The sequence below is a fragment of the Euprymna scolopes genome, chromosome 20 (assembly GCF_053919585.1).
Source record: "Euprymna scolopes isolate OS-2025 chromosome 20, ASM5391958v1, whole genome shotgun sequence".
NCBI classification, from domain to species: Eukaryota; Metazoa; Mollusca; class Cephalopoda; order Sepiida; family Sepiolidae; genus Euprymna; species Euprymna scolopes.
Genome location: NC_136501.1, coordinates 45,095,608 through 45,103,107, shown reverse-complemented (window position 1 = coordinate 45,103,107; position 7,500 = coordinate 45,095,608). Strand labels below are relative to the sequence as shown.

General features: G+C 36.4%; 1 pseudogene across 1 annotated transcript in view; it reads right to left on the bottom strand.

Annotated features, from left to right (window-relative positions):
- Nucleotides 1-7,500, bottom strand: part of LOC145241405 (uncharacterized) — a 196,493-nt pseudogene that overhangs the window by 183,650 nt on the left and 5,343 nt on the right. The gene's annotated exons all lie outside the window — the stretch shown is intronic.

Below are 7,500 nucleotides of genomic sequence, written 5' to 3'. Positions count from 1 at the left end.
ATTATATTGAATGTTTTTTAAACAACTGTAAAACTGTACTCTTAATTCTATGTTTAAAATGAACCATTTCAGAATTATCGAGTTTAAAACATTTAAATCATTTAAAAACCAATTATTTTTTTAGAATGTTTTTTCTTTGATATTCAACTGATTATATTATTATTTTATTGAAAAATACTGCAATTAAAAACATAATAATATTGGATTTATTTTCATTTTCTATTTATGAATTCAAGTTAAAAACTATAGCAACAAGATGTGCAAAGGATGCGCGTTGCTTTATTAGTCGGGGGTCGCCACTTATAGTAACTCTCGCGATATAGAGGTTACCACTTATGGACACTATCGCTAATTTGTAAGGGTTTGAGTCGGCGTTCACCAACTCATAATCGGCATCTATCAATTTTTAGGACTGAGGTTGCAGGAGCAGGAATCTCTTGAAGCCGAAAGTATTAGAATATCTACAGGACCGTTAAAGGTAAATTTAACCAGATCGCCGATTAATAGAAAGATGTCACCGGATCACATCCTCACATACATAAAATAAAAATATATATAAAAATATATCCGGAAAATAACGACACTTGACAAAGAACTCGAAATCACTATATAAATATGAAATAAACAACATTTATTTACGTACTAGGAATATTAATTCAAAGCGTTTCAACGTAAGAGCTGCTTTTTGTAATGAGTGTTCATTATGCAGGACTAGCTAAATGAAGATTTCGTGAGAGTAGCATGGGGTTTAAAATTACTGATTTTTATGAACAGAGCGTCACATGTGGCGTGAAATTAATGCGATTATTTTATGAGAGAAAAACAGTCATTAAAGCATACACGCGAAATGCATGTGTATGTGTGCACGTGTATGTGTGTGTGTGTGTGTGTGTGTTCATCACATAAGAAATAGTAGCTGGAAATAACAGTTTAAAAGAAGAATTTATTCTCGTTCGATGTGGTAATTTTCCATGATGAGAATTAAGGTTCATGTGCATGGTTCGCAAATTCAAGACGGGAGATTTTAACGCCTTCCAGTGGTGGAGTTTCATCGACATCCAGTCTTGGAGAAATACACTGGAATAAACTGATTTGATTTTTGCGGCAAAGCCTTATATAACGCTGTTATCGAAGGTTCCAGCATGTTTGCTGTCTCACTAAGCACGGAAACGTAACACAGCTGCTTTGTTTCATGTGCGCGGGTGATCAAATTGCAACATTATGTGCTTACGCGTTCTGATACTCGTGCGTGTTGAAAACGATGATTGCTAAGAAAATGTCCTTGCCGAAGATTTGTTCTGGCCGTATGTAGCAATCGCTACAGTACAAAACTATCATGTTTATATATATAAAAAAACAAAACATATATTCTTTTTCACTATTCAGCTTTATTAAATGCTAAAATTCTTCACAATTTCAATACATTTTGTTCAGATTTCGTAAAATGAAATATAGCAAGGGAGTTGAACACGTTTCAAAACAAATATTTCTTTATATATATATATATATATATATATATATATATATATATATATATATATATATATATATATATATATATATATTGTTTTGTTTTTTAAGGAAATATTATTTTTATATGCTCTCCCACTCCGTAAATTATATTTAAAAAAACTTTTAAATTTATTTTCTTTGGTAGGAGGAAGCTCGTTTAAAACTATATCTACATCAGTATTTTCTTCAATTTTCTATTTTTGAGTGATTATTGAGACTCCAAAGATGTGATCGGTTCATGTCGGACATTTTTTTTTGTTCTAATGTAACACTCGACTCTACTTGTTTTTTAATTGAATAAACCCTTTAAAATAAGTTGAATCACTACAAAGATGGGCAGAAAACGAACAATTGGGAAAAATCAATTTTATTTTTTTTTTTAAATAGCGGTAAACAAGTAAAAATATTTTTTAAAATATATTATGGGGTGTGTATTCTCTTTTACAAACAATATTTCCTTTAAGAACGGTCATCAAATTCAATCGATATTTATTCAAAAATGGGTCAGTTTTCCTACCTAGCAAAAATGGACGACTTTTCCATGGACGAGTTTTTCGTGGAGGAATCTTCCTAAATTATTTTTCCTTATACAAAATAATACATTATCACTTACATATAAAATACATGATAAGTTCATGGACGTTTTCAGGGTCTCGGTAGGTCATAAATCTATAATACATTCTTCTGAAAAGTACACTTTTAAAAAGAGACAGGTGTGTGCACACCCCTCTTCTGTACGTTCCTGAAGTTCATTATATTCTGTGATAGTTAATTATTACATGTTAAATATTGCATTAAAATTGGTTGATATCCTAAGGTTTGTCGAATTTTATAAAAACGGAAAAGTAAACGTGTTTTTACATTTTGGGGGTCAGCAATTAATTAGCAGATACCTAGTAAATATAAATTAAGTATTCAAGAAATCATAAAATAAATCTATGTTTATAGAAAATATCACTGCCATCCAGATTTGGGGTCCGTCGGGTTAGGGTTAAAAACAGGTAAGCTTTTTTTCTTTTGTAAAAAACAATTCATTATTATTAAAGAATAAAACGTTAAAATAAGATAACACATTTACACGGCGGATTAATCTTCAGTCTCACCGGTCGATAAAACAAGAAAAACAACTATTTGATACATATTTTAAAAATTCCATTCAAACAAAGCACAGTGCCACTTTGAAGAAGGAGGTTATTATAGGGGACATAAGTTGCAGGGATATTATGAAGGGAGATGAGCAGCAAGATGTCTGTTCACATTACATTTGGAAAAGCAGAATCCCGGAAGCGAGCTCTAAAGTCTAGCAGTTATGGGGAAGAAACTATTGGAGTAAAAGGCTTTCTTACACCTAGGGATCTCTACCGTGTAGGTGTGGGATTTAGCTGCTTGTCAGGTGCGTCAGGAGTATTTACGTCGAAGGAGTACAAGTGTTTTTTTTAATTTTTTTTAATTACATTTTCACCCCAAACAAGGCACATTGCCACTTTGGTGTAAGGGGCTACTATCAGGGGAAACATCTACTGGGGTACTATGCAGGGATTAGGGCAGCGAGATGTTGGTTCACGTTGCACTTGAACTTATGCATGTCAGTACAGTTGGGGAAGCAGTGACCTGGAATGGAATTCCAAAGTCTAGCAGTTCTGGGGAAGAAACTACTGGAGTAGAAAGATCTTTTACATCTAGGGATCTCTACAGTGTAGGGGTGGGATTTTGCAGCTTGTCGGGTCTGTCGAGGGTGTTCACGTCGTGGAGGCACAAGTGCTTGCAGTTCATCAGAGCATTCACCATTATAATACTTGTAGAACAGGCAGAGGGATGCAACGTTTCGACGATGGGACAGAGGCTGAAGCTTAGATGCCAGTTTAGGGCCTATCATATTTGCGACTCTCTTTTGAACCCTGTCAAGGAGCGAGAGACTAGTAGTCGATGCACCAGCCCAAATATGACAGCAATACTCCATACATGGGCGAATAGTGGCCTTATAGGGGTACAGGATACTTTCGGGTGTTAGAAGTTTTCTAGCGCGGTAGAGAGAGTCCACCTTCCACGCAGCGGCCCTGGCAATGCCCTCGATGTAATTGTTCCAACTCATGTTTCCTGTGAACGTTAGGCCACGGAGCTTGAGAGACGTACTCTCAGATAAAGAGTCGTTGGCCATTGCTATAGGTGGTAGAAAAGGTTTCTTGTAATTATTGAATGAAACCAGTTTTGTCTTGGCAGCATTGAACGTGACCATCCATTTTTGTCCCCATTCCACTACTGATTGGAGGTCATCCTCTAGTGTTTCTGCCATTACTTTAGATATATGTTCATTTGTTTTCCTGTCGTGCCTGCTATAGAGTGTGGTGTCATCAGCATATATACCCATCTCAGAGGCAATTTTGTCGGGGAGGTCATTTATGAATATCAGGAACATCAGAGGTCCAAGGATAGATCCCTGGGGCACTCCCGCATTTATATCATATTATTTAGATGTACGACCGTCGAGGACAACCTGGATTTTTCTCTTATCTAAGAAGGATTTAATTATGTTAAGTATTCTACCAGTGATACCGTATGATCTAATCTTCCTGAGGAGACCCTCATGCCATACCCCGTCAAAAGCCTTAGATATATCTAGAGCTACCGCTCTGCCCTCTCCCGCTTTGTCCAGTGAATAGTATATGCGTTCAGAGATTACAGTGATGATGTCTGCCGTGGAACGGGCTTGTCTAAATCCATATTGTTGGTCGGTCAGAAGTTTAGCATCTGTAAGGTGCTGGACTAGAGCATGGTTAATTAAGGTCTCAAATATTTTGGCAAAAAGTGGGAGGAGGCTAATAGGGCGATAATTTAATGGGTCAGTTCTTTCGCCCGGATTCTTGAATGCTGGTACCACAGAAGCAGTTTTCCAACAGCCCGGAAAGCAAGATTCATTAAGGCATTTGTTGTAGAGTTTGGAGAGAACTGGAGCTACTTCAGCTGAGCACTTTTTTAATAGCACAGCTGGGATGAGGTCGGGTCCACATGCTTTTGAAGTGTCAAGGTTTTTTTATGATAGCATGCACCTGAGCAGGGGTGATTATCAGATCGTCTATCGTGGCGTCTGTCCGCATAGGAAATTGAGGTAGGGGGTGGTTTAGAGGGTCCAGTGTGGAGTTTGAGAAAAACCGATTGGCAAGCATGTTAGCCTTCTCGGTTGCTGAGCAAAGAACCTCGTGATTGTTGGTTAGTGGGGGAATTGTTGATTGCCCATTATTTACTACACTGTTGTAGATTTTCCAGAAGTCACGAGTTCCTAGTTTTTGTGCTTCGATGTGTTTTTTAATGGTTTCCGTAAATTCCCTCTTAGCTGTCGCTATTTCTTTCTTAACGTTACTTCTAGCTTCTATGTACTTCTGTCTGTTTGAACTGGACTTATGTCGGTTAAACCTGCGGAATGCATGCTGCCTTTGAGCAATGACAGTTGCGCAAGTCGAAGTAAACCATTGGGGAGAGTGGGGCTTACTATAGAATTTCCGCATGGGAACATGCGCTTCGATTGCAGTTTTGAACCATTCAGTGGTCTCGGTTGCACACTGTTCAGCAGGAAGAGAAAAAATATTTCCCCATGGGGCGTCTCTGATAAGATCTCTGATGGCTTCCCAGTCAGCCTTTTTATAATATCTCGTTGTTTTGTGCACTGGCTCTTCAGTTTTGGGTCTAGAGTTTAGGGCGATTTCAACCATTATCACCGCATGATCAGCGTTCCCAAGTGGGCTGTCGGCTTTCGTTACACAATCATCAGGAACTGTGGTCAAAAACATATCTAATATTGATGCGTGTTGTTCTTCGTGATAAGGGAAACGGGTTGGAAAAGTAACAATTTGCGAGAGGGAGTGAGATACAGAGAAGCTATGCGTTGCGCTGCCTGCTGCATCTGTGTAAGTAGAGAATCCAAGCCAGTTTTTGTGATGGGCATTAATGTCACCAAATACATGTACTTGGGCGCTAGTGTCGAAGGAGAGTGTTGTGTCTATGCTGTCAGATACTTTGTTTATTATGGTGCAGTCTTGGGTCGAGGGAGAGCGGTAGAGAAAGTAAAAGTAGCTAATGTTGAAGTTCGTCAGAGCATTCACCATTAAAATACTTATAGAAGAGGCAGAGGGATGCAACATTTCAGACAGAGGCTGAAGCTTAGATGACAGTTCAGGACCTATCAAGTTCGCGACTCTCTTTTGAATCCTGTCCAGGAGTGAGAAACTAGTAGCAGATGCGTCAACCCAAATATGACAACCGTACACCATAATTGGCGAATGGTGACCTTATAGAGGTACAGGCTACTTTCAGGCGTAAGTAGCTTTCTAGTAGAGAGACAACCTTCTTCGCAGCAGCTTTGGCAATGCTCTCACTGTATCTGTTCCAACTCATGTTCCCTGTGGACGTTAGGCGCTCGCTTCAATATAACTGAATTTGCCATGGCCTTCAATTTTCAGTGGTTTAGTTTTTTTTCTTTGATAAAACAATTTGTTTGCAAACAATGTCAGAACTCTGCCGAAAGTAAACTCACTATTGTATTTGTTTATCAACCACGGCGAGAAATGTGACAAAAGGATTGGAAAGGGAAAGTGGGATGGAAAGGCAGCGCCTCAATAGAGGAGCACTAACCTTGCAAAAGATTGCAGCCACGCCGACATTCAGTAGAGGCGCTTTAGGCCATTAACAATAAACTAACCCCTTCTCAAAGAAAGAAGGTAAAGCTTGGGGGGTAGAACTCGTAGAACTGTACAAAACCATCATTAACAGGGCATTTCAGGAATGGGCTAGTCTATGTTTATTTTGGTGGCAAAGTAAAATGTGAGCTGAGGACCAAAATTAGTAGAGGGAGTATTGTTTGCTTTCACAATGTTTATAAGAAATACACTTTTGCATACGTAGAGTAAACAAAACATTGAATAGTACGAAGCATCAGCAGCAGATAAGTTGACGGATTGTTTGGTAACAAGACACCGACGCTTTCATTTCCAAGTGGCAATTATTATAAACATATAAAGTCAGTTGGGAAACTTATTGTTGTTATTTGTGTTAACTACACGAACAGAAGCGACTTAATGATTTTTTAAAACTTTTTTTATCTTCTTCAAACTGAAATTAATAATTAATCTTTGTTATAATTTTGTTAGTTTTTTAAGATTTACATAGTTTAATGATTAATGATATTATAAACATTTGTATATTAAATATCAAATACGGTTTTACGAGTGTTTATTTGGGTAACCATCGGCTTCCATACTTTTGTTCAGTAAAAAGAGACAAACAAAATATGAGGGGGTATATAAAATGCCTAATATTTGTGCAATAATATTTTTAAATCGGTTTTAATTTGGCGATAAAATCGATAGCAAGAGTCATGTTTATATTAAACACAATTGATTAAAAATGTATGTTGTAACAGAACATTTTAAAATAATGGAATTTTAATCGTTTTAATCTTTTAAAAATTAATTAATTTATAAGAAATTTCTTTTTCTTGGCAATTCAACTGATTATAGTATATATTAATTAGAAAAAAAAACGCCATTTAAATAAAAACTATAATTATATTAAATTTATAGCATTTTTTAATTGCAACTTCAAAATAAGTTTTTCATCAATACGCGTATTTAAATTTTTTAAAAATAAATATTTTTTTTTTTACTTATTTGAACTCTTATGTTTCATAATAAATGGAAATTTCGATATATTTTGTTCAAATTTCGAAAAAATAAATGTGGGGTGGGGGACACGCATTTAAAAAATATTTCCCCTGATATATTTAAGGAAACTGCATTTTATATGTAATTTCATTCTAAAATGGATGAGTATCGAAAATTTCACGAAACGGTGGATACCATTAGTTGATTTTTGCTAGATTTATTAAACACGGGTATGTTTTCACGTTCGAAATGCTTACTACATGGGAACGTTATTTTAAAGCGCCAATTATGTAAACATGATTTTTGTATCGCAATTTCATTATTTTCGTACGGA